General features: G+C 45.8%; 2 long non-coding RNA genes across 3 annotated transcripts; one reads left to right on the forward strand and one right to left on the reverse strand.

Annotated features, from left to right (window-relative positions):
• Positions 1–417: 417 nt before the first annotated feature.
• On the reverse strand, positions 418–23,540 carry LOC134479323 (uncharacterized). Its single transcript, XR_010052487.1, has 8 exons — positions 23,401–23,540; positions 19,238–19,447; positions 16,919–17,351; positions 15,602–15,760; positions 12,716–15,138; positions 11,439–11,515; positions 5,020–5,213; positions 418–3,669 (listed from the first exon to the last, which is right to left on the reverse strand). It is a non-coding gene; the product is annotated as an uncharacterized LOC134479323 (long non-coding RNA).
• On the forward strand, positions 17,245–23,912 carry LOC134479324 (uncharacterized). Of its 2 annotated transcripts, XR_010052489.1 has the most exons (3): positions 17,245–17,383; positions 18,327–18,438; positions 23,090–23,912. It is a non-coding gene; the product is annotated as an uncharacterized LOC134479324 (long non-coding RNA). The 2 variants fall into 2 exon arrangements; XR_010052488.1 differs by having other exon boundaries at positions 17,347–18,438.
• Positions 23,913–25,365: the final 1,453 nt, after the last annotated feature.

The raw sequence follows: 25,365 nt of genomic DNA on the forward strand, positions 1-25,365 counted from the left end.
CAAAATTAAAGCCAGGGAACCCAAAGGTTGGCTTTGTAAGAGAGAGGCTCCCGTAGTTCTGCCAAACACAACCCTCTCTTGTATTTTTCTCTGACCTGGGCCTATCTGGGAGTCATTTGAGGTTGACATTGCTTACAGGTGGACAACTCCAGCCTCTCCTCAATGTTTTGATTTTTTTTAGTCTCCAGCGAGCCTTGGCCTGAAGAGTAGACCTGGTTTTCACACACACAGAAGCAGAGGAAGGTGCTAGGTTGGATGAGTTAGATAAGAACAAACGTCCATGTTGGAGGAGTTAGGTCCTTACACAAACATCTACCCCGAGGACCTCCTTGGCCGTGGAAGCTGCACTGCCAGGAAATGGATCGTGAACCACTCGTGTTCGATTCCATGCCGATTTCCGGTGAGGCAACTGATAGAGGATTTCAAACAACATCTTTATTTGTCTAAACATTTGGAGAGTGTTGATAAAGATAACAAACATTATCTGGACTCTCTGTGGGGGCTCACCATGACAAAAATAGACGTGGATGCCCCGAAGCGTGATTGGTGTTCTAGTAGCTGTCGGGAACTCACTAATCAAGCTGGTTGAATAAATCTGGCTTCTCTCTGGCACTCACTAACAAGCATAGTATCTGTCCGTCTGTCACTTCTCATAGATCAAAAAAAAAAAAATAGTTCCTCATCTAAGTATAGAATTCTCTTTTTCTTTTTAGCACTGTTGGAGATTAAACCAAGAGCTGCACACGTGCTAAGCACAGGCATTCTCCCACTGAGCTACAGTTTCAGCACCCTAGAAATAGTTGTGGATGGAAGTAACAAGCTTGGGGGTGGGGGGGATACTCCTCTCCTGCAGAGAAGGGGGGGGGGGTGGCGCGGGTAGGTTGACTTAAAACAACGACAGAACCATGCTGGCCTTTGGGAGAAGTGACCATCAAAGAAAGATCAAAGTGAGCTAGCTGAGAGGAAGAACTCACCCAGAGGGTGCTCCCTTCCCCAGGGGAAGCAGACATCTGCAGTTCACATCGCAGCTCCTTTTGTTTTGTTCTTGGCTGCACAGACAGTTGTTTACAAGATGGATCAGAGAGAAGATCAGACCATTTTTGGCAAGGGCAGGTTTTTGCACTGCCCTGGAAATTATGAGATAATGTTTTGTTGTTGTGGGTGTGAGCAGGGGTGAGTGTAGTAGAGAGCGTGGTTAACTCCTATCTCTCAGCTATGTATGGAGAAATAAGTGCTACCTGGCTGGGGAGAGCAGGCTGGAGAGAGATACTCAACCCAAGTGTCTTATGTTAGCACACTGCTGCTCAGATCACACTATGCCTGAAGCAGCCCTACCTCTTGCGGATACAGTTACCCCACTGTCTGTGGATCACTAATGAACAGACTTTTAGGTTCTGGGATTTAGGGGTGAGTTTATATCAAAGTAGGTATTGGTATCACATATCTTGTTCCTCACTCCTTTCTGGTCTCCTGCGTGGGAATCAGAGAGCTTGCAGGTTTATGATGGGAAATCACTCGTCTCCAGAGAGCTAAGTGAAGAGGACATTTGTCCCTTGACCTGACTTCTGCTACGTGGGCCATGATTCTTCCTTTCAGAGACTTTCCCATGTTGTCTGTCACTGATGATGGAGCCCTGAGCTCTCCTCAGGAGTCTGTCCATCCATGGTGTTAATAACTCTTCTAATACACCCCGTCCTCCCAACTGTAAGTCTGTGTCCTTCTTGAACCTGCCTCTGAGATCTTTCATTCATCTCTCTTCTCCTTTTGTCTAAAAGCAGGGTGAGACACAAAGGGGCAAGGAATGACTCTTCTGAAGGTGGCACTCCTACCTGGCAACAGTGTCCACACAGCTGCTACACAGATCTTCCCCGGAATCAGAGAAACTCAGCATCCTTGTTACTGCTCTTTAGGGCTCCTGGTCTGCTACAAGGTTTCCATGGACAAACTTTGTTTCAACTTTCTTCAGTGCATTGCGGTCTTCCTCCACCCAGCTGAAGACTTTCTATCTGCAGAGGGCTCTGGGGTCACAGAAGTCTCTTGCTCAGCATAACTGTACACATGTTGTTCCTTGTTGAAATCCACTCATCAAAGCCCAGCGCACTTGTTTTAGTTTGTATCCGTTGCTATATCTTAACACCACAGACTGGATAATTTATAAAGAGTAAAGTCTCATTCCTCTCACAAGTTTAATATCTTGGAATGTCCAAGGTTAAGGGACCAACCATTTCTTACCTCTGGGGACTCTTTCTGGAGTTCTGAGGTGTCATAGGGCATCACTTGGGTCTCCCTTTCTCTTTTTACAAAGCTACTAATTCCCTCATGATAGGGGACACTCTAATGTTACACCATTATATCTGAGATTATGTCTTCCCTTAGGGCAGAGGCTGGGTTTTAATTCATTTTTGTATCTCTAAGACATAGCAGTGCTGATTGGCGAGTGAGTGCATGGACGGGTGAGACAGAAGCAGCATTAACTTTGAAAGACATCAGAAGGTTCAGTAGGTTGTCGTGGTCACTTACTCTTGTTAGCTCAGCATTTGTGAAACCCTGTGTGAGAGAGACAGATGGGGGAGGGGGAAGGAGAGGGGGAGGAAGGTAGAGGGAGGGGGAGTTCCGAAAGCATTTCAGGTCTGTATGTCTTAGCCCGCTTTTCATCTCCTAGTCGAGTTCCCTAGAAATTGATGCCATGATGCCCCTAGTCCATCCTAATCCAGGAATGGCTTATACACCCCGCGCTGACCATTGGACTCACCAGGAAAGTGGTAAAAACAAACAAACGTCCCCACCTCACTGCAGATCAATCGGACCTATGTGTAGCTGAGCTCGGGCTAACTTTCATTCCAGGACACAAACACCTCCATATCTCAGAGGCAGCAGACTTTTCAACAACATCGTTTGCTATTTACAGCTCTTAGAATCCACGGTAGACATACAAAGTCCTCGGGAGCGTAATAAAAACTTGGTTAAGCCCTTGGTCTGCTGTTCTGGCTTGGGGAACAGTACTGGGACAATCTCTGAGGGAGTAGTACCACATGTACCTCTCTGCCCTGGGACTTTGGTCTTGTAATCAATGGTTGCTTAGTCTTCTCTGAGCCTTTTGATCACCATGTTCCAGCTCATGGCCAGTGAGTCCACAGCAGTCTACCGTGGACTTAGTATTGGCCAACCATCCTTGTCAAACTCAGGCGACCTCTGGTTAATTGGCCTTGGTATAGTCCCAGGAGGCCAAGCTAAGAGTGTCAGCTGCTTGCTCAAAAGACCTGCACCCACTGACTTCGGAGGTCAGCTGGATAATTGCATCATGACCAGGGCCAGGCAGCAGTGCCCTGGGGCTGGGCCTACTGCCTTCTGAGTACAGAGAGTAATTCAATTTTGACTTTTCCACTGCTGCCGTGATTGCAAGGATGCAGTGATTTCTGCTTGAAAATGTACTCATTAGCCCTGTCATCGTGGGTTGCCTTTCTCCAACTCCCTCTGGCAGGAGGCCAGAGACTTCATTAAGAACCCTTAACCCTACTTGAGGATTTTGGGCATTTGAATGGGATGCTTGAATCGGGTTCTGCCAAAAGAGGGGAAGGCAAACAGTTCCTTGTTGGTCCTCGTTATTATGGAGTGGGGAGGGACGCAGACATCATCGGTCCTCATAGCCTGGTCGCCTAGCAGAACCACCTGCAGAGTTTTAGAAAGAACCGATGGCTAGGCGGACACATTCGATCCTATTTCCAGAGGCAAGACTCAGATGCTGTCCCCTCATGAGCTAACATATAGAGAAGAAACCATTCACTAGTTAAACTTTACTTTTATGTGATAAAATTGGGACTAAGATGCTTGGGAGTAATTCTGAGCTATTATTAGCTTTGCTTTGACCTCCGGTGCGTCTGAGAAGCCAGAACAGTAAAGCACGGTCAGACATGTTTGGCATTTTTTCATTCTGGAAGAACTCTCTGGACTGCTTGCCTGCTGCCTTGCCCTCCTCTGATTGTTACATTCTATAGTTAAAATCCTTATCGAGTCCGGAGTCTCCTTTAACTCCCCCTAAGTCTTATTTTTCCCATTCAGTATATGAGCTAGAGCCAAGGAGCCCCTGCTCTGAGCTGTGTGCCCAGTGCTCCCCGTGCTCCTCACTGGTAGCTGGCTCCACCAGACCCTGAGGACTGTGTGTATCCAACCCTGTTCTGCAGTTAGAAGTTGGGATCCAGCCCTGTCGCACAGATAACAGAGCGGAATCATGTTTGGCTGTTTTCTTGGCTCCTCCCCTCTTTGTAGTTGCTAGGTCATTGTGGTGATACAGGGCGGGGCAGTGGATGTGGAAGGACATTAGGCCAGGATTAGAGTAAGCAAAAGACCTAAGTGGCAAGGAGCGGGTACTCCTTACATGCCGAGTTCTGGTTTCTCACTTGCCTCCCTGGCTCTGAGGAACGAAAAGGAAAGCAGGTAGGTAGGGCTCTATCTTAGTTGAAGACCTAAATCTAGAATTGATACAAGTTAAAGATAGTATAGAGTCACATAAAAAATTTAAACGTGTGTGTGTGTGTGTGTGTGTGTGGTATGTATGTCTGCAAGAATACCCATCCATGCAGGGGTACATGTATGTCCGTGTGTGCAGGAGCTGGAGGACAATGTCCACTGTCATACTCAGGAAGGCTGGCCCTTGGAGGCAATGCCTCTTTTTTTTTTTTTTTTTTTTTTTTTTTGGTTCTTTTTTTCGGAGCTGGGGACTGAACCCAGGGCCTTGCGCTTCCTAGGCAAGCGCTCTACCACTGAGCTAAATCCCCAACCCCTGGAGGCAATGCCTCTTAATGACACGGAATCGGCTTGTCTCCCACCCCAGACCCCACATTAAGCTGATAAGTATTAATTAACCCTTTCATATCAGACTGGAGATCATATCAGACTCGGGCTGTTGCTTGCAAGGGGAGTGCTTTACCAACAGAGCCACCCCTCCCATCCATGAATTGTCAAATGACTAGAATCACCAGTCCGGGGAGCCATCTCTTCTGGATTGGGAGAGGGACTTACGAGGAAGGAGTTGAGCTGAAACGAGAAAGGAAAGAGGGAGACTTCAGGAAAGAACTTTGACTCCCTGGTCATGCCGTCATGTGCTTGGAACTCAGTATACGAGAGGCTGAGGCAGGAGAACAAGAGGTTCAAGATCATCTTCGACACATAGTCCATTCCACAGGCAGGGGCTAGCCTACGCTACCGAGACCTGTCTAAAGAAATAAATAAAGTAAATAAACCAAAACCAGTTGACAAACATGTGCTTCTCATTTTGAAACATGTTGAGAATATAGAGAAGGACAGAGGACAATTTTTAAGTCATGCACATCGGGGTTTGAGGTGAGGCAGAGTTTCAAATCTGCATAGTGTGTTCCACGTAAACGAGGCAGGGCGTACATGGCGTGGCTCCCGTATCCTACTGTGTGCTTATTTTGAGCTTTATGTTGCTGCTTCTTTGTGTCATAGTTTCCCTTTGGAAATGTAATAAACCTGTCTTTGACCAAATGCCTTCAAGATCTGCTTCCTGCAGAGTGCGTGTGCTTCTCAGATAACCAAGGACTTTATTTCATGCAGAGCAAACTCCACCCCCATGCAATGTCTGGGCGAGCTTCATTTGTTTCCTTAGAATGATCTGGAGATTCAACAAATGCCTACAGCTTCCTCCTATTCACTCCGTGTGTTTGGTTCTGAAGAGTTCAAAATTCCATCCCACCCTGGCTATTCCCTTGGGTTATAAGGAAAAGGGAGAACACTTGTTTTACAGGCCAGGAATTGTATGCCTTTTTTTTTTCTGGCATGCTTCTGCCTCCCCACTGTGTGTATTTAAGGCTGTGCATAAATAAATATAAATATAGGTATTGTGGGGAGGGCTCTTCTTGTGCCTTTCTGGGGCCCAGTAACAGTTTTGCTCTAATGTTTAATGATTGAGACTGCTTTGGGCTTTAAGATAGATGAAACACACATACTCACACACATACACACTCATACACACACACTCACATAACACATACACATCACATTCATACACACATACACACTGTTGCATATATACTCACAGACTCACACACTCACACAACATTCATACCTACATTCACACGCATATACACTGTTGCACATATACTCGCACACTCACACCCATCCCCACTCACACCCACACTTATACAACACCCACAACCATACCCAGACAACATCCATACTCACACAACACCTCCCTTGCACATACACACACTTTCATACACACATGCACACACATTCACACATACATTGTCATAGATATACACACACTCACATACACATACACACATATACACACATTCACACATATACACACTGTCATAATACACTCACATGCACATTCACACACACATACACTTACACAATATCCATACCCCACACTTACACAACACTCCCTGCACATACACACTTATACACACACATGCACACTCACACATACATACATACATACTCACACATTCATACATGCACTCACACACATATCCATTCACATATATACAACACACACACACACACACACACACACAGAGTGCTGATTTTCACACACATGGCAAACTGGAGAGGGAAGAATGAATGCAAAAGAAAAAGAGGAAAGGAGAACAAACGGAAAAAAGAAGTCATAAAGGATCCGAAATGCAGTCCTTGAGGAGCAGGTTAAAATCCAAAACCCCTCGAAGCACTGCATTTTCTCCTGTCAGTTTCTCCTTCCTTTTTACCATGATTGTCTTTTCTCTAAACACAATTTTGTTTTAGGTTTATTACTTCCCATGCATAAATGTCGTGCCTGCACGCTCACTAGGTACATGCCTGATGCCCACGGAGGTCACATGATGGTATCAGGTCTCCCAGAGTTACAGGTGGTTGTGAGCCAACATGTGGGTGCTAGAAGCCAAAGCTGGGTTCTTTCCAAGAGCAACAAGTGCTCCTAACCTCCGAGCCATCCACACGGCCCTGACTGTCTTGTTTCTTCCCCATTTCCAGCCTTTTCTTAGCTTCCATGATTATTCAAGCAGCTCTCACCTCCGCGCCCTGCCCAAACTAGTTGGCATTTCTTCAGAGACTATGGTGCAGCCTTCAAAGGGCAACGGGTTTCCAACTTTGCCTTCTGGTTCTATCCACAGATGACACCGCAATAGGATCATGCATAGGTGGCTGCCTTCGGGTAAATATGTTTCACGTTTCTTACTTCTGCTCAGCATCCAGGCCGCTCAGTGAAGTGTTGCTCACCACAAAGGATGCTCTCAGGCAGTCAGGAGCAGCCTGGCTTTCCTTCCTCCAATGTGGTTCCCTGTGGTGCTGTGCTAAATGAATGGTTTCAGACTAGCCTTCAGTGAAAGCTTGTAACCGTTTCTCTCTGGGTGAGACTAATCCTCAAGGCAGCCCAGCATCTGTGTAACCGAGGCTCTTACAAGAGTTACACATGTTTCCAAATGTTTGTTTCTTTGGCCTAAAAACAGTGATTTGTGTGTGAGTCACTGACCACATACGGCAATACTTAGCACGATCCCCCCAAAACCACTGAGAACGGTAAACGGTGATTAAGTCAAGGGAGTTTAAGTGAACGTTTCCAGCTCTCAGAGTCACTTAGCTCATGAGTGCTTAAAGGTGGTTGAAAAGGTTATGACTGTCATTCCATCCATTCCAAAATGATACCAATAAGTAAAGAACTGGCCTAACACACGTGGGACCTGCACTTGGTTCTCCAGCATGGGGTGGGGGTGGGGAGGAGCTGTAACACTATTAAAAAGCTAGTTTATGTCTCATTCTCTCAAATGAAGCTTTTAATTAACTCTTGTTTGCACAGATTTATGGTGCGGCGGTAAATGACACTTGTCATGATGACCCTGTAGCATTTGCTCAAATGCCTTTTGAATCACCAAAGAAACCCACGAGTTTCGCTTTGCACCCTTCGGTGTTAGGTATCTTTCAAGTCGATTCTTGGGAAGTTGGTTTTCTATGTGTACTATGCCTCATATCGCTGGATTTATCTGCAGTGTTAAATGAGAAAACGTTATAGTCCATACTTGAAAGGCTCAGTGAGGCTACTTGCCCCTGGGAAGTTGAAAAAGAAAAACTGAGTGACTACCTTCAGATTTCTTCGACAGCAGCTTGTCACCTTGTCACTTGATGAACGGGAATTCCTACTTCTCTTACAACTACCAATATGTGAGGTTGACTGACGGCTAACTTAGGTCTAAATGTGTCTGTAAAGGATGAAAGTGTAGAGGCGTACTCAAAGAGTCTGCACACGCAAAACCCATAACTCGGTGGTCCTTTCATTTATCCGAGAGCAGAAGTCATCATTCAGTTTTCTTCCCACATCTTTTATGGGTAAGCCAAGAAAAGGAAAATGGCTCATAACAGTGTCACAGTTTCAATTCAATTTAATTCATCAGTAGGTACCTGTTTACGTTTATGCATAGTTCTGGGCACTGGAAATAAGAGAGGCTGCTAAGACATGGGTGTCTCCGTTCAGGGTAACTTAGATTTGGTAAATGTGGCTGAGACCATTGGAATTATCAAGGAGGAAATAGTCAGACAGAGAGGGAAGCTTGGTGGAGAAGAAACAACTGATTCTTCCGGATTAAAAAGTGACTTCCGAGCATGTGAAGAGGAGGGATCGTTTCTGAGCTAAGGATTCTGAGAAGCAGTCACACAGGCTGATAATCCAGAGGTTGTGTTAAGACAGGAGTGAACCAAGACCATCTGTCCTGACAATGAGCAGTGGTGCCAAGTCATTAAGAAATGGAAGCCCAAAAGGAATTTCAAATAAGAGAATAACTGAGCAAAGTATGTAGCCCATCCAGCATTTGGTTATCCTTGCTCTCTGATAAGAAATCTTTTCTGTTCTTTAGGTTAATAATCAACAAGCTTCAGCAAAGACCCCTGGAGCCATCCCAACCAGGGTCCCATCATGTACGTAGTATGATTTGAGATCTCAAGTCATGCTAGGTATTGATGTCTTTGTTTAACTCAGAGACTCCTGATACTGCAACTCTTCAGTACAGTTCCTCATGTTATGGTTGGTAACCTGCCACCATAAAATTATTTTTGTTGCTACTCCATAACTGTAATTTTGCTACCATTATGAATCATAATGTAAATTTCTATGTTTTCTGATGGTCTCAGGTGATTCCAGTGAAATGGTCATTTGACCCACAGGTTGAGAAGCTCTGTTTTAATAGTTCGGAGTTAAATAGTCAACTAAATTATTTAATAGTTGTCTTAGTTAGGGTTTCAATTGCTATGAAGAGATACCATGACCAAGGCAACTCTTTTTTTTTTTTTTCCCCAGAGCTGGGGACTGAATCTAGGGCCTTGCACTTGCTAGGCAAGCGCTCTACCACTGAGCTAAATCCCCAACCCCACCCCCCCCAAGGCAACTCTTATAAAGACAAACATTTAATTGGGTCTGGCTTACAGTTTCAGAGGTTTAGTCCATTATCGTCATGGCAGGAAGCACGGCAACATTCAGTCAATCAATGTGCTCTAGAAGGATCTGAGTGTTCTATATTTTGATTCAAATGCATCTAGAAGACTGGCATCCTCAGACAGCTAGGAGCAGGGTCTCAAAGCCACTCCCTGGGCCAAACATATTCAAACCAACCACAATAGTCAAGACAAAATAAGAGGTCTTTCCACCAATTAAAAATAAAGGGTAAATCTCTACTCTAGATCTCTAGATAGTCTATGTTTGGCCCAGGTTCCTTGGGGGTGCTCCAAGAATGGTGAAAATTTGAGATCAGTAGAAGGATCAGTGATTGTTAAGGAGAAGTCCTTAACTTGCTTTCTGACCGGGTGAGCATACATTAAAAACAGAAATGTTCTCAGTGTCTTCTGTACCTGAGATCCTGGTCTTCTTGTAAGGCTCCTGGAAGAAGATGTGCAGAACCATCTGAGGCACAATGGCTCCCTTCTAGGCCACGCAAAGCCATAGGGAAAGCTGCTCTCAAACAGCTTCCTATCTCTGTTTCTACTTTAATCTTGCTTGGCTTCCTAAGTGTTTAAGCCCACGAAGCTGGTTCTTCCCATTTGCTGGAATTTACAGCAACCTCGTCTTCATGGACATCCTGGACGGGAGAGGGATCTGGGATTACTTTCTTCTGCCTTGGAATACAGACTTTTCAGGCTAAGGGTCACTCCACTACCTCTCAGCCACTCACGGTCTTCTTCTGCCTGATCGTGAAGAGAAACAGGAGGTGTCTGCTAGCTGTTAAATCAGTAACAGAGCAATCGTTTGTCTCTGTATCCGCTTTGTGCTTATTTATACCTCGGGGGCTTTGTCAGGTTCTTCAGATGGACAGAGCCATCAGGCGGTTGAAAGGAATCAGCTCACCTGGTAATAGAGGTGGATGAGTGACAAGATCTGCAGGGTGTTTTGGCCAGATGGCAACCTGGGAGAGTTGAGGGCGTAATTCCAGTTTAAAGGCCTGAGAACTGGATCGTGTAGTTCCAACGTGAAGCTCTGTGGAGCCCCATTAAATGTCTTCATGCAAAGGCACTTGGATAGGAGGAATTCTCTCTTAAACTGAAGGAAGTGTTAGCCTTCTCTTCAGTCGTCCATTTGATTGGTTGGAACCCCGCACACATTATGTAGGGGCCTCCACTTTACTCTGCCTACCAATGAAATGTCAAACTTTCTATAAAACACTCTCACAGCAGCAATGAAAAGACTTTCATATTGTTTTCTTGAAGACAGAGTCCCTCTGTAGGCAGATTCATTTTCCTCAGAAATACCTGACTCTGGGCATGGATACCTTCATCGGCCTCTCAACTGTAGGGGAGGCTCCACCAACAATTCAAGCTTGGTCTTTTACTGCCTCAAGGACTGAGCAGACCAAGCCAGTAGGGCTTGGAGATTTTTTTTTTCTGTTCCTTGCCACAACCCCATACAGCTACAGCTGTTTTACATTGATCACTGATGCTTTCTGATGGGCACAGAGCACTTTCAGATGCACAATCACAAAGCAGATGGCTGTATGGAGAAGCTGGGCCGTGCTGGCACACGCTTTTAATCCCAGCGTGGGAGGCAGAGTTCCGGTGGATCTCTGTGAGTTTAAGGCCAACCTGGTCTACAAAGAGAGTTCCAGGACACCCAGGGCTGTCATGCAGAGAAATCCTGTCTTGAAAAACAAACAAACAAACAAACAAACAAACAAACAAACAGGAGCAGTGAGGGAAGAAGCACAGAAGAGGCAATGGAGGTCAAGTAATCCCACTCAGGTCACGTGCGTCTACCTTGTGCAAATTCATGGCTTTCTATATTCATGCCCAAGGACCCTATAGGAAATGCCAGAATCAGGAAATTGATAGTTCTGGTATGGCGATACCCAGAGCTTTGCTCTGATCCAAACTGGAGACTTATTTGGGTCACCTTCAAGTTTCTTCCCTAGCCTCGGTATTGGAATCCCAGTGTGGCTGACCTGCTCTTTGCTTCCTTGAACGATACCCCAGGCTTGGATTTGCATCTTCACGGCTTGCTGGCGAAGCTTTGATTTGCCTGTTTGGAAGGAGAGAGTGTATTAATCTCCACTGGAACTCTCAGGGTGAGGTTCTGGGGGAGGAAGCACTTGCTTGGGAAATGTCTGTCCTTTCTGTCCTGCTTTGTGGTCCCTTTCAGTAGAATTTCTTGAGGGTCCTTTTAAATGATTTGTGTCTCTTGTGGATGGTGGTCATGCCCTTGGTTCCCTTCCTGAACGTCTTTGCTCTTTGTGAGATAAGGAAGTCCCCATGCTTCGGATGGGAGTACTCAAAGGCAAGGGCTAATTCATTCAAAGTCACAAACCTACTCAGAGGCGGCAGGAAAGCCTCCCAATTTCCCTCCTGCTAGACTCTGCATCTGTCTAAAATGAGATGGCATTAGATAGCTGGGATTAATCTTCTGCACATCAGGATGAGTAAGTGGGCATGAAGCTCCTGGAGATGGGAGGTGCCAAGAAAATGATCAAACAGACACAGTGCCACTCAAGTGTCTCTTGACATCTTTCTTAAACGTAATCCAAAGCAAATGACTCTTGGGGAGAACACTACAGGGTTTTACAAAACAGCCTTCCCCAAGCCAAAGGTCCTTGTGACTTGTATTACATCCACAACAGAGTACAGCACAGTAAGCACATGGACACACATGCATGCACACATGTATTGAGGATGGAACCGTGTGTGTGTGTGTGTGTGTGTGTGTGTGTGTGTGTGTGTGAGAGAGAGAGAGAGAGAGAGAGAGAGAGGAGGTCAGAGGACAATCTTCAAGTGGTGTCCACTTTTTCTCCCCCTCCCCCTTCCCTCTCCTTTCTCTTCTCCCTCCTCCTCCTCCTCCTCTTCTTCTTCTTCTTCTTCCTCTCTCTCTCTCTCTCTCTCTCTCTCTCTCCTCTCTCTCGATAAGGCCACTCACTGGCCTGGAACTAGCCAAGAAGAATAGGTTGGCAGGCCGGTTAACTCCAGAGCCCTTCTAGTTCTGCCAGCCCATCACAGGATCGCAAATGTGCTTGCCTGGCTTTAAAAAAAAAGTGTTCTGGGGATAAAACCGAAGCTCTTATGCTTGTAAGGCCAACACCTTGCTGACTGAGTTATCGCTTAGGCTCCATAGCTTAGTCCGTACTCTACCACTGGGCCACCCGACCAGTCCCTACTTCTAACTCTTTATCTGAGACTGGACTCCAGTGTGATTCCCAGACCCAACTGTTGGAGCAAGGTGTGAACACACTTCTGTGTTAACATTGGCTGTGAGTGGTATTTGAGGCTCATGGCATTTGACTGAAGAGTGGCCTAGGCAACCTTCGATACAGAAAGTAGCCGATTTCTTCTGATCTGATCACGTTCTGTCTGAGATTGGATTCTCCAAAAGCTGTCCCGGGTAGGAATCCAGGCACGTTGTCTGAGGGGGACATGTGGGAAGAAGGGGGAAGAAGATTGGACAGGGGGAGGAGCTGTGCATGGCTATGACTGCAGAGGGAGCCTAGCTTTGGTCTGAGTATCACTGTGTTGGTCCTCTGGTGGCATTTTGTACAGAGGGCCACCCCCAACACCAGACTGGATAACTGTCTTCAGTGGGGGTTGTAGTGTAAACTTTAAGACAAGGTCTACTGTGTAGCCAAGGTCAGTTGTCTAGAGAAGGAACCAAGTGTGAGCTCTTTGCAGACACTCAAGGGGGATTGAGAGTGCCACTGCTCTTCGGGGAAAGGTCGATGGCAGTCGAGAACCAAGGACTACCACAAAGCCACACCCAGGAGGGTGGCTGCCTCTGCTCGGGTGAGAACCAGCAGAGAGCTGAGTAGCAGGCAGGGCTTATATAGGATTTCTTGAGGGTAGGGGCTTTCTAGGGTGGAGATCTCCAAGGTGGGGAATGGTGGGGTTTCAAGTCTAGGGCTTGGGATGAGCTCCTGGATGGATGGAATGTCAAATCCTGAGTTTGGGTTTTTTACTCTGTAGGGCAGGGGCTGGGTCCAGCCGTTAGGGCAGTTGGAGTGTTCTGTGAGTAGAACCTGGCAGTTGAGCCCTGGGGTGGGGGCTCACGTACTTCAAGGGGCTTACAGGGACACCAATAAGGCTCACCTATTACATGGTATCAGCACGGGCTACAGAGCAACGTTGGAGCCAAAGAGAGGCTGTTTCTATCCTGGCTCCCAGAATGAAATAGAACAGGTGTTATTAGGAGACAGAATCATGTTTTCTGGGCCTTCAAGCTTATTAAAATTGGGGACTTTCCCTTAAGAAAAGGACACGAAATTGGAATTCAAAATTAGGTGTGTGCTCATGCATTGGTTAGACCCGGAAGCTTTCTTAGCTTCACCTGTCTCTGGCATCGTAGCAACCTCGTGCAGAAAATTGCGTTCAGAGTTTCAGAGAAATTGCCCAAGGATATCAATGACGGAAGTGGCTGGAGCCAGCTACGGCGGTCTGCTTCTGGCTCATACATAGTTCAATGCCTGCTCTCTGGTGGTGCCAGACATACACAGCGGTGTGTAGTAGTGTGTGGAGAGGGTCAGTAGATGACAGAGGTGCACTGTAAGCCAGTCCTGAAGTAAATGAACGCACTGATCTGGGAGATGAAATGTCTGTTGCTAATTTGGTCAAAAGATATATATTAAATATATAAATATAATTTATTTATTAAATATTGAATATATATATTTTAACTCAGGCTTGCTGGGTTTACACAGTGTTCCTTTGTTTCTCAGTCCCTCTGGTTTGACTCATATTTGTAAGTTTCAAAGTTAGGGCCTGTAATAAACTGATACATCTCCCAGGCTGGAGGCTATTTGGTTGAGCATGAGAACAGAAAGCGGAACGGGCCGTGGTTATCACTGAGAACGAGAGCCCGTGCGTTATCGCTCTTCTGAGTGTATCCATGATGTTCGCGGAGCCATAGCTGCTCAGAGGCGAGGCTGCAGGAGATAAGGGAAGGAAGGGGGCGTCTCCTGAGTTTATGGTGCAGGGCAACGGCACAGTGGCTTTCTGAAACGTCTCTGTTGAAGAACTGTTGGTAGCTGAGCCCGAAGGAGTGGGTGCTGCGGATGATAGCACCGACCGGTTTTCCTTATCCACCTTTTCATCAGTCATGCGTTGGAGGTGTTCCTACGGCTGGGCGCCCTTAGGTGGGATTTTGCTGACTTCTTTGCCTTCCCTACTGCGGACTAAACAACGCTCTTGAACTGTGGGGCTTGAATTATGGGACTTGAACTGTGGAACAGTGGCCACTGGAAAGGACGAACAGCTTTGTTGAAAAGCCATTCTTAGGCAGGCAGGGGGTGGGGCAGTGGGCACGCGCCTTTAATCCCAGCATGCGGGAGGCAGAGTTGAGTTGGAGGCCAGTCTTGTCTCCAGAGCAGGTTCCGCGGAACATCCAGGATACACACCACACACACACACACACACACACACACACACACACACACACACACCACACACACACACACACACACACACACACACACACACACACACACACACCACACACTCACTCACCAACGACAAAAACCCAACGAAACCAAAATCTGTCTCTCAGAAAGCTGTATTCAGTCTGTTGAGGACGACGTCTAAGATTTCAGAACATCCGAATCTGGAACTACAGCAGAGCGTGCTCAAGCTCACCCTTTCCTCTTCATGGGGATCTTGCATACAGTGATTCTGGCGGGTCACCAACAAGCCTCCAGTCAAACTTTAACAAGGACCTACTTTCCAACACCTGGCTCACTGTCATGAGCTCAGGACAGCTCTTCTCTCTGCTTGGTAATCTGCCCCACCTCCCGCCATCCCCATCCGTGGATGATTTCTACCTACAAAGACTCGCTCACTTCCGGATTCTCTTCTGTGCTGTGCAGAGCATTGCATTTGCAATGATTTACATCAGCTCTTCCTCTCTTGCCACACTGAGCATGCACACCTGACCTACTTCTCCAACACTTAGTTCAGTGCGTTGTACATAATTTATGTGGGAGAGGTGTTTGCTGGATAGATGAGTGAGTGAATGAATGAAATGCACTTTTTTCAATCTACACTACAGCTTTATAAATATGAAACTGTAAGGCTGGGCTGGCTTTCCTATGCACGGTCTCCCTCCCCCAACAGTCTCTCGTATTGTAAGACTCACCTGGACTTGTCAAGGTTCCTTCCTGAGACATTACCAGCAAGCTGTGGTCTTTACACATGTTTGGAACACGAAATGAGAAACAGATCTCATTGGCATGGGATACGTGCAATCATCCTGTGGTCACAAGTCTTTTCCCCAAGGAGGCTTCATGAGTTCTTCCTAGTATTTTTTCGTGGAAAAAATGAGGTACCAAGAGTTTTATTCCCTTAACTGTTCCTCATGGGACAAAAGAGTATTCCACCGCACTGGACTGGAGTCACGCATACCTGGATTTGCCCTGGAACTCCATTGCTTGCTGCCGTGCTCTTGGGGAAATTAACTTTTTCAAAGTTTAGATCCAGCATCTCTTTTTAAAAGATTTCTTTGTATAGGTGTGTGTGTGTGTGTGTGTGTGTGTGTGTGTGTGTGTGTGTATAGGGGTGTGTGTGTATAGGGGTGTGTGTGTGTGTGTGTGTGTGTGTGTGTAGCACGTGTATGTGAGTATAGGACTGTGAGGACAGAGGTGTCCAGTCCCCTGGAGCTAAACTTATAGACAGTTGTGAGCCATCTGGCATAGGTGCTGGGAACTGAGCTCAGGTTCTCTGGAAAAGCAGCAAATGCTCTCAAGTGCTGAGCCGTCTCTCCAACACCAGACCCACTCAGCTCCTCTTAACTGGGTGTAATCACAGAGCTGTTATGAAGAGAAAGTAAAATCATGTAGGTAAAGTTCTGACATGCTTCCTATCCACGCACAGTAGATGATACACGACAACCGTGATTATCCTTCACGATAGCTGATTTGGGGGATATGGGAGTAATTTTAGACAGAAGCCATATTTACAGTTAGACAACACCACACATGCACTGAGTATAGTGTCTCTCAGGGCTTTGATACAAAAATAATCAAATTATAGTCTGCATTCATAAATATTTAAGGCACTGGAAAGATGGCTCAGTGATTACAACTGTTGGCTACTCTTCCAGAGGACTAGGGTTTGATTCCCAGCACCTCTGGGTTAACTCACATCTTGTTCCTCCATTCCCAGGAGATCCCATCCCCCTTCTGGCTTCTGTAGGCATGAGACACGGATGCGGCACACAGACATATTGGAAAACAAAACATTCATATACAAACAAAACAAAACAAAAAAATAAATAAATAGGAACCAACCAAATACAAAATAAATGAATAGAAATTAAAATATATATAAACAATGATAAGATCACTTAAGACAATAGGATAATAATATTCTTTGAGACTTCCAAGGCTTCATTATAATAAAATCTGTCTAGGCAAGCTCGGGGTTAATTTAGGATAAGATATAAGGTAATACACACCCTGTAGTTTTTGTTGCTTCTGTGAGTTATGGAATAGTTCTCCAAACCCATCTAATATAGTTCTAGAAGCCTGAAATGCTAGGCATAGCACAATGTTCACACCAATGTCAGAGCTATCAGAGGAGTAGAGATGATGTGCAGTGAAGGACCACAGAGGCTCGTTTCCCGGAATCGATTTCCTCCTTGTCCTTTATGTGTCAGCACTTAGATAGAGAACATGCAGAGCTCTTTCAGAGGGTTCTAGAACTGGTGCCCTGACCACTGGCTTCCAGCACATTGGCTAGAAGGGATGTCTCTGAGCTGCAGACGACAAGGAGGCAGTTTTAGCTCTAAACGTCCTGGATTCCAGGGTCCCTGTGTTCGGTCAGCTGAGAAGAGCTTGGTTGATCTATTTGATGTCCCAGGGCACCATGCTATGTTCCGTTCATTGGTCCTGTAAGGGCAGTGGAAGGAAAGGTTATGAAGGTTGGAAACTGCTCTTTTGTCATTTTGCATGAACAGCAACTACAATACATTTGCTGTTCCTTCACAACAAACTAACCCTCCTTGGTTCTCACACACTAAAACCCATTTCTTTTAAAGATCTTTCAACTTCTGAGGGAGGGCTTAGGCTGTGTGGGTATTTCTACCACTTATCAGTTTGTAAATCAAACTGTTTTCTGTTCTGTTGGGAGAAAGCTCACCAGGGCTTGGCAGCATGGAAATGACTGGAGAAATTACACATGGGCTGATGGTAAGAAGTATAGATTGGGAGTTCAAGAATCCTGGGATATGGGGATTTTATTGATTTGGAATATATTTTTTATTGCCCATATTTTACTTTTAAGATCAATCTGTAACACAAAAAATGTTTCCCACCACCCCCATGCCCAGGGGCCGAGTTGTGAACCAAAGAGTAACTAGGTCTTTGAAACTGTTCCAACTTTCTTTCTACCTCCTCCCCACTTTGCTCCTTTACTTTGCAGAATTCTAGTTCAAGGCCTGTGGTTGACAAACATCCAGACATTATACTTAGGGAAGTCCAACTGAAAATCTAAAAGACTAACCCCAAAGCTGCATGCAAGACCAGCATGTGCATTCCCTAGACTAATTGTCCCTGCATGGGACACTGCTAATATTACCAAGAGTAATAGAGGGAAAAGAGATTTTTCTCCTTTTCTCAAAACAACCAAAAAAAAAAAAAAAAAAACCACTGGATTTGAGTTAGAAGGCTTGGACTATCAGTGCTCATTGTTTAACAGAGGTCAAGAGCTAAACCTCACCAAAGAATGAAAGGGATACCACTCTCTGTGGTGGTTTGAAGATGCTTGGCCCAGGGAGTGGCACTATTAGGAGGTGTGGCCCTGGAGTAGGTGTGTCACCGAGAATGTGGGCTTTAAGACCCTCATTCTAGCTGTCTGGACGCCAGTCTTCTCCTAGTGGCCTGAGATGAAGATGTAGAGCTCTCAGCTCCTGCTGCACCATGCCTGCCTGGATGCTGCCATGCTTCTGCCTTGATAATGGACTAAACCTTTAAACCGGTAAGCCAGCCCCAATTAAATGTTGTCCTTATAAGAGTTGCCTTGGCCATGGCGCCTCTTTACAGCAATGCAAACCTTACCTAAGACACCTTCCAAGCTCAAGAGTGGGTAAATGTACAGATTATCACATTACATCCAATTTTACATTACGAATATGTCCAATATTACATCCAATCCCATTAGAGATTATTAAATTGGAAGAAAAAAATAAAGACTACTTCTAGTATTGCTACCGGCCATATTGTGATTTAGGGTGAGACAGTTGGCTGTGGTCCCTGTACAATGCTAATCCTTCTTCTTCTTTTATCTCCATTTCTAACACTCTTCGGACTGAAGTAGGTCACATAGTCAAGATGTCCAAACAGAATGGTTCTTCTCTCACAGACTCTTGGATAACAATAGAAGTAGTTGGAACTAGGGTTTACTGAGTGTGTGTGGTGAGCAGGCACTGTATTAACTGCTTTACACCATATGTTTCTCACAACAAATATCTGTGATAGCAACACAGGCAAGGAGATTGGGCTTCAGAGATTGTCACACCGCTGACAAAATACAGTTCTTCCAGTTCCTCTAAAGTCTTTCTGGTGTTCTTATCACTTTCAGTCTCATTCATGTCTGTGGTGTTCTATCATTTGTTTGTTTGTTTGTTTATTATATGAGATGACAGATAGCCGAGAAAGTCGATGTAAGGAAGGAAAGGCTCCTTCTGATATTAGAGGTTTCAGCAATGGTTGTTGGTTTTGTTGTTTCTGGGGGAAAAACAGGGAAGGAAGGGCCTGGTGAAGGAAAAGCTGCTTACCTTACAGTAGCCAGGAAGCAAAGGAAAGCACAGTAAGAGGCCTGGACCAGGTGTGCGTTCAGCGCAGGCCCCCCAAAGATTTACTTTCTCCAACTTTGTGTCTCTTCCATTTTCCACCGCCTTCCAGGTGTCCATCCAAAATTCGGATTCGTCAGTGGATTGAATTTGTTAGGTCAGAACCCTTACAATCTAATCATCTTCGGAAATGTCCTGCAGATACATTTAGAGGTACTCCTTACTAATTTCCAAAGGGTCCCTCAATCCAATCACACACACACACACACACACACACACACACACACACACACACACACACTTTAATTGGTGCATACTTGCATTTATGGGAAATACTACGCTATTTGTACCCCCATGCAGGAAGCAGACCAGTATCACCTCACACACTTATTACCTGTTTATATTGGAGACACTGAAAATTCTCTTTCGAAGTAGGCGTTGTGACCACACACAGTCATCCTTTTAACCCATCTGTTGTTACAGGACAAACCTTGGCTTTTTCCTGAGGTTTCCTTTTTGCTATTGGCTACATTCATCGGCAGATACAAATTCAAGTGCAGACTATGTAATAAATTCCACCAAATGGCAAACTCTGAGAGAATAAGGTCTTGTCTCTTGTGTTTATGGCTATTCCCAAATATTTCTAAATATTTGCTATCGGAGTCATTATTGTTAAATGGATATATTGCCAGAAACTTAGATGCAGGGATATATTTTTGCGTTTTGGGATCTGACCTTTTGAAATTCTGAGTTGTTCATGGGAAATGACCTCTGGGATGTGGGCATATAGGCAGGTCAGCCGGACAAAACCACAGAAGCAGGAGCCATCCTGAATATGTAGCTGGGTTCTGAAGATGGCCTGCAAGAATGTAGGACCTCAAGAGTAGCATGATTGCTTAGGGGAAGAAGTGTGCTTCTCTTGGTGTTAGAGACAGAGTGAAAATATCCCCAAGGTCCTCGTATAGACAGTCTTAGACCCACCATATCCTCGACATATCTGTGATGGGATGTTCTTTGTCATTGTCCAGTGGCTACTCTGTAAAAGTAGATAATGTTTTGTGAACATCCGTGCAGCCAGAAGTCATTAGACGTACCAGTGGATGTCGCTGGAAAGGCAGCTCCCTTCCTGATTTAACCATCTCACGTGTCTATGACACTGTGTAGAGTTTATTCTCAAGAAACAGCTAGGCACCCTGAGAAGGATCCATTACTGAATTGTTCTAGAAGTATCCCCAGAAGTTTTTTGTTTTTGTTTTTTTAATTTAAAACCTTGTTACTTTGTTTTCTTGATGTCTTGTTGTCTTGATATGTAACCCAGGCTGGCCTCAAATGTGTGATCTTTCTGCTTCAGCCTCCTGAATACTGGGATTACAGGTGTGCACCGCTATTCCGGGCTAGCATTAGACATTTAAGCATACACAGACTAGCTCACATACACTTTACACTGCTCTTTCTCTCCGACCCATTACTCACCCACGAAGGCACTAGCCTGAAAAGACCACTCTACTTGGAGAGAGCCCAGAGGAATGAAAAAGGTCTTGTTCTCATCAAATGAGAAGCAACCCAGCAACAGCCACCCAGTTCGATGCTGGAGCTCTTTATTTCAATCCAAGTTTAAGACAAGGATGGCCTGATAAAGAGAAAGGGTCCATCTAGCCCTGGCCCCATTGCAAGGACTCCTTCTTGGCAGTTTCTGTTGATGTGGCAGGGACATTGGGAAAGCCTACATGTCTGCAATTCTCAAGTCCACAAAGGTCCTGCAGTTCTCTTTGGAAGAGTGAAATAAATCCCAAGCCTATCGCTTTGTCATTTTTAAAGTCCCCCCAAGTCTAGAGCTGGAACAATTGGAAATGCTGGCAGAGCTGGAGGAAAATACAAGTGTCTCCCAAGGTTTTGTTATGTTCTGGTGAGAGCGCCAGCTGGGCTGTCCAGCTAGGGCTTGTGTAATGCTAACACCCTGGGTAGCATACCAACCAAGTAAGGAGCCTGCCTCCTGCTTCAACTTGGCCCAGCAGGTCCTGAAAACAAAGAGCCACTTCACTGCCCATCGAGCCAACTTGGACCACACTGTGCTGGATTTAAAGCTGTCTTCTCGGGCACAGGTAGCCTAGAAGTCACGGTGCATGTAATGCTTTAAGCAAAGATTTCTTGAGCTGTGATTAGGTTTTATGTTTCCTCTCATCTCTCAAAGGAAAAGACACCGAGGGTTTGGGCAGTGCCACATGTCCCTGAGGAGGACAGCAGCACAGGCTTCGACCTCAAAGGACATTATAAGAAAAATGTGGCTACATTAGGCAAGACTATCTAACCAGGGTGAGGGATAGACCCCAGGAGTGGATCCTGCTCCCTCCCAGTGGGCTCAGAAGGTGAAAACTCTGATTTCCCTTTTTAGCTACATCTGGTAGGATTGGCTTTTTCAGAGTCATAAATCTAAAGGGGATCAAGAAAATCCTGTCCCCAAATCTTTCTCTTTGAAGAATGTAGAGGACTTTGTTTCTTATTGAAAGCTGTTGGGTCTTGAGAGTATACTATTCAAATGTATTTCCTTTGTGGAAAGATTTGCCTAAAACACTTAGGGGAGATAGCTAGCAGGGAGGAAAAAGCTATGGAAGAAAAACCATTGGGTGGCTTAAGACTTGGACCGGATGGTGGCTCCCTCTCTATTTTAACCATGCCATTATCAAAACGGAAATCATCAAACAAGGCGATCATCAAAAGAGGAAAGCAACCTTTGTTTTTATATATGTTCTTTTCTACAAAATATTTTTTGTGTGTGTGTGTGTGTGTGTGTGTGTATGCCTGAGGAGGCCAGAGGAATCTTGTGGAGCTACAAGCAGCAATGAGTTTTTTGTTTGTTTTTTGTCTTCTTTTGTTTATAGTTTATTTTATATTCGTTGGTGTTTTGCCTGTATGTCTGTGTGAGGCTGCCTTCCATCCATGACTCACTGTCTTGGGCTTTCCCTCTAGTTGGGCACCCCGAGGAGGCTTCATTTTTGGATTGTTTTAGCAGCAGTACCAGAAATGGCCTCGAAGCAAGGAAGAGGGTGTTTAAAGAGAAGGAAATACTGTGTCTCCAGTTTCCTGTCTCCTAAAGTCACTGTCAGACAAAACGAAGTATACATTCTCTCTTGTGGCACCACCGTGAGGACAGAGGCCGGTTGGGGAAGAGACAAGAGAGGCTAAAGATAAAACAGAAAGGGGAGGAGACTGTCTGCCAGTAGGGTAGCTTCAGCAAGTTCGCTTGAAGGACTATTTCCAGTCACCACTAGCCAAGGTCCCCTGAGTGCTGAGGTTTGACTTGTCTGCCGGTACAATAGGAAAGGCGAAGTGAACGTGGCACTGGCTGTGACCATGAGGAGCAGTCCTGTCCTGGAGCAACTTTCTCTGACCTTTGGAACTTTTTATTCAACAAGACCAGGTTGGCCACATGGTCTCAAAGGTTGCCTCCAGCTGGAACAGTCCTTATGTTGTGAAATGGGGATGATCTTGAGAGCCCTGTGATGTCACCGGCAGCACAGAGCCACATCTCACCCGGAGGACAGCCTATTGACCCGAGGGAATGGCTGGCTTAGGAGGCCTCTGTCAGCCTCTCTCCCAACGCTCCTGACTCTAGGTTTCAGTGCTTAGTAGAAGGCTTATAGGAAGAAATGCCTGGAAACAGCCGCTCAGCTCCCGCTCTTGTCTTAACCTTGAGCGGAGAACACGCTTGTTTGGGTTTCGATTATGTAACTCTCCCTGCCTGTTTGATATTCTGCCTTTTAGCTGCCCTGGTTTGCACCTTTAATTAAGAAGGTTGCCTTGTATTTATATTAATTGTTTTTGCCTTTTCTCTTTCAGATCCTGACAGGATAATCACATTGTTCTGTGTAGTCAACACTGGGATCAGTACCACTGTGACGCAGGGCTGACAGTGGCCTGCGGCTGCTCTGGGAAAGCTTTGGTTCAGGTCAAAGACGAGACCTTAAGGGAACAAACTCCTCAGAACCTAGATCTGCTCCTTCCCCAAGCCTGCGCTGCTTCAGCCTTCATCCACATTCGTTGAGCATCCCCAGGGCTGAGAGTCATTCATTTCCTCTCCGAGCAGTCACCCTCCTCCCATTTTGTGTCACCCTTCCACAAGATTAGTTGTAATGGTCTCATTTACTTACCCCCAGCTTTACAGAGTATGAGGATTCTCTAGAAACAGCCTGTGTAAAAAATGGAACCACAAGAGAATATGTGTGCTGCCAGAAAGGGAGCGTGTCCGAGGAGCTCTGCAGCGGTGTAGTGAGGGTGCTGGGGGAGGAAGGGCGAGAAGGAAGGAGGGGGCCTGAAAGGGGTGGGTTGTGGACTGTCTGGGCTCTGGGTCTCAGTAAGGAATGAGGAAGCAGGGTGACCTACAGAAGCCTCCATGCCAGGCCTGCTGAGTCAGATGGGAAGACTTAGAGAACACCCACGGCAGGCATCTTTATAAACCTCCAGGGCCTGACATGCCGCCGGAGTCCTGGGGACAGAAACCTGTCCTATCATTTGTACATTGCACAGGGCCAAGTTGCTGAGGGTTGCAAAGGGGGAAATATGTATAATTTACCTATGAATGTGAGGAGCCTCCTACAACTGAACCATGTACCTCGTTAGCTCCCCAGTAAAGCCACGTGAAGCTAGCGTGTGATGTCACCGACATGTTGAAGTTCACGGTCTCACAGGGAGAAGAGTTTTGCTTTTCATTTAGCCCTGCTAAAAACAGGGCTTGGTTCTGTCCTCTCACCAGGTGAGCCCGTTTCCCAGCAATACAGGGTGTCTCTTGGAGTCTAGTCTGCAAGTGCCTTTCCAAGCCCAGCTCTCTCTGCTCCAGCCCCTCCGGTGTTCTTGCTGGTCCTCAGGAGACAAAGGTCCTCCCTTCAGTACATTTTCACGCTGCCTTTGCCTAGAGCCCTCTTTTCAAAGAGCGTCACGCTCACATCCAGGACACGGGTCAGACTGCACCTCCTCTCCTCTGGTCACCCCACTAGAGAAGCCTGTTAGTCACTCCTCGGTGCATGGCATCGCTTCGTTTCCATCATAGCAGTTTTAACTGTCTGTCTCCTCCTACCAGCTGAGGTTTGTAACAACAGGGACTTTGTCTTGTCCCCTGTGGCTTGTCCTCCCCACCAGGAACGGCTCCCATAGATACCTGCTTGCGATGGAAATGGGCAGTTTACTGATAACATTTTCTACACACTAATATTTTCTACAAGTTCTTCTGTATGTGTTAGTTTTCAAAACCAATTTCATAGGCATAATCTAACTTCTACCTCAAAACTACTCAGTGAAGCAGGTACGACAGGGCTTCTGTTTCCCTGGAGAGGCGAACAGAGGGAGAAGAGTTGCTATAGGTAGAGTCACTTGCCCAAGTGCCTTCAGCTTGTAGATGTCACTGCTTGGTCGTTCCCCATCAAGATCAACTCTTTTCACATTCCATCGCCTACTCCCAAAGTCTCGTGACGTCCCGTAACTCCCCAGAACTGGGGAATCCATCTTGTGAGAAAGGAGGAAGCCCCTAATAGGGAAAACAAAGTATGTCTGGTATCCTCAAGAATGTTTATGACAGATGGCCCTCATTCCACCCACGGGTCCCGCAGAGCAGCAGAGCAGTTAGTACGGTGGTAACCGTTAAGTTGTGGATGACAACAACGGCCTCATTGCAGACAGACTGCTGCCTTCACACGCACATGGTGGGGTTGGAACTTCCGGTGTTCAATATCGAATGTCTCAGCTACAGTGCACGGCCTCATATTTTACCTTCAGGGCAAAAGCTATTTGATGAGTAGTGAGAAATGAAAGCCAAGATCACTATTCTTTTAGAACAGGTGTAACACAAGAAATGTTCTTTTTCTTCCATAAAGAATTTAACTTCTGGGTGGCCTATGTGTGCCATGCATGCACATGTCTATGTCTGTGTACAGAGACCAGAGGTTTATGGAGACCAGAGTGTCTTCTTTCTCACCTCCACCTTGGGTTTTTTGTTTATTTTGTTTTGTTTTGTTTTTGAGATAGAGTTTCTCTGTGTAGCTCTGTCTGTCTTGGAACTCACTCTGTAGACCAGGCTGGCCTTGAAATTAGAGAGATCCATCTGCCTCAGCCTCCCAAGTTCT

This window comes from Rattus norvegicus, chromosome 6, assembly GCF_036323735.1.
Source record: "Rattus norvegicus strain BN/NHsdMcwi chromosome 6, GRCr8, whole genome shotgun sequence".
In the NCBI taxonomy this organism is placed as follows: Eukaryota; Metazoa; Chordata; class Mammalia; order Rodentia; family Muridae; genus Rattus; species Rattus norvegicus.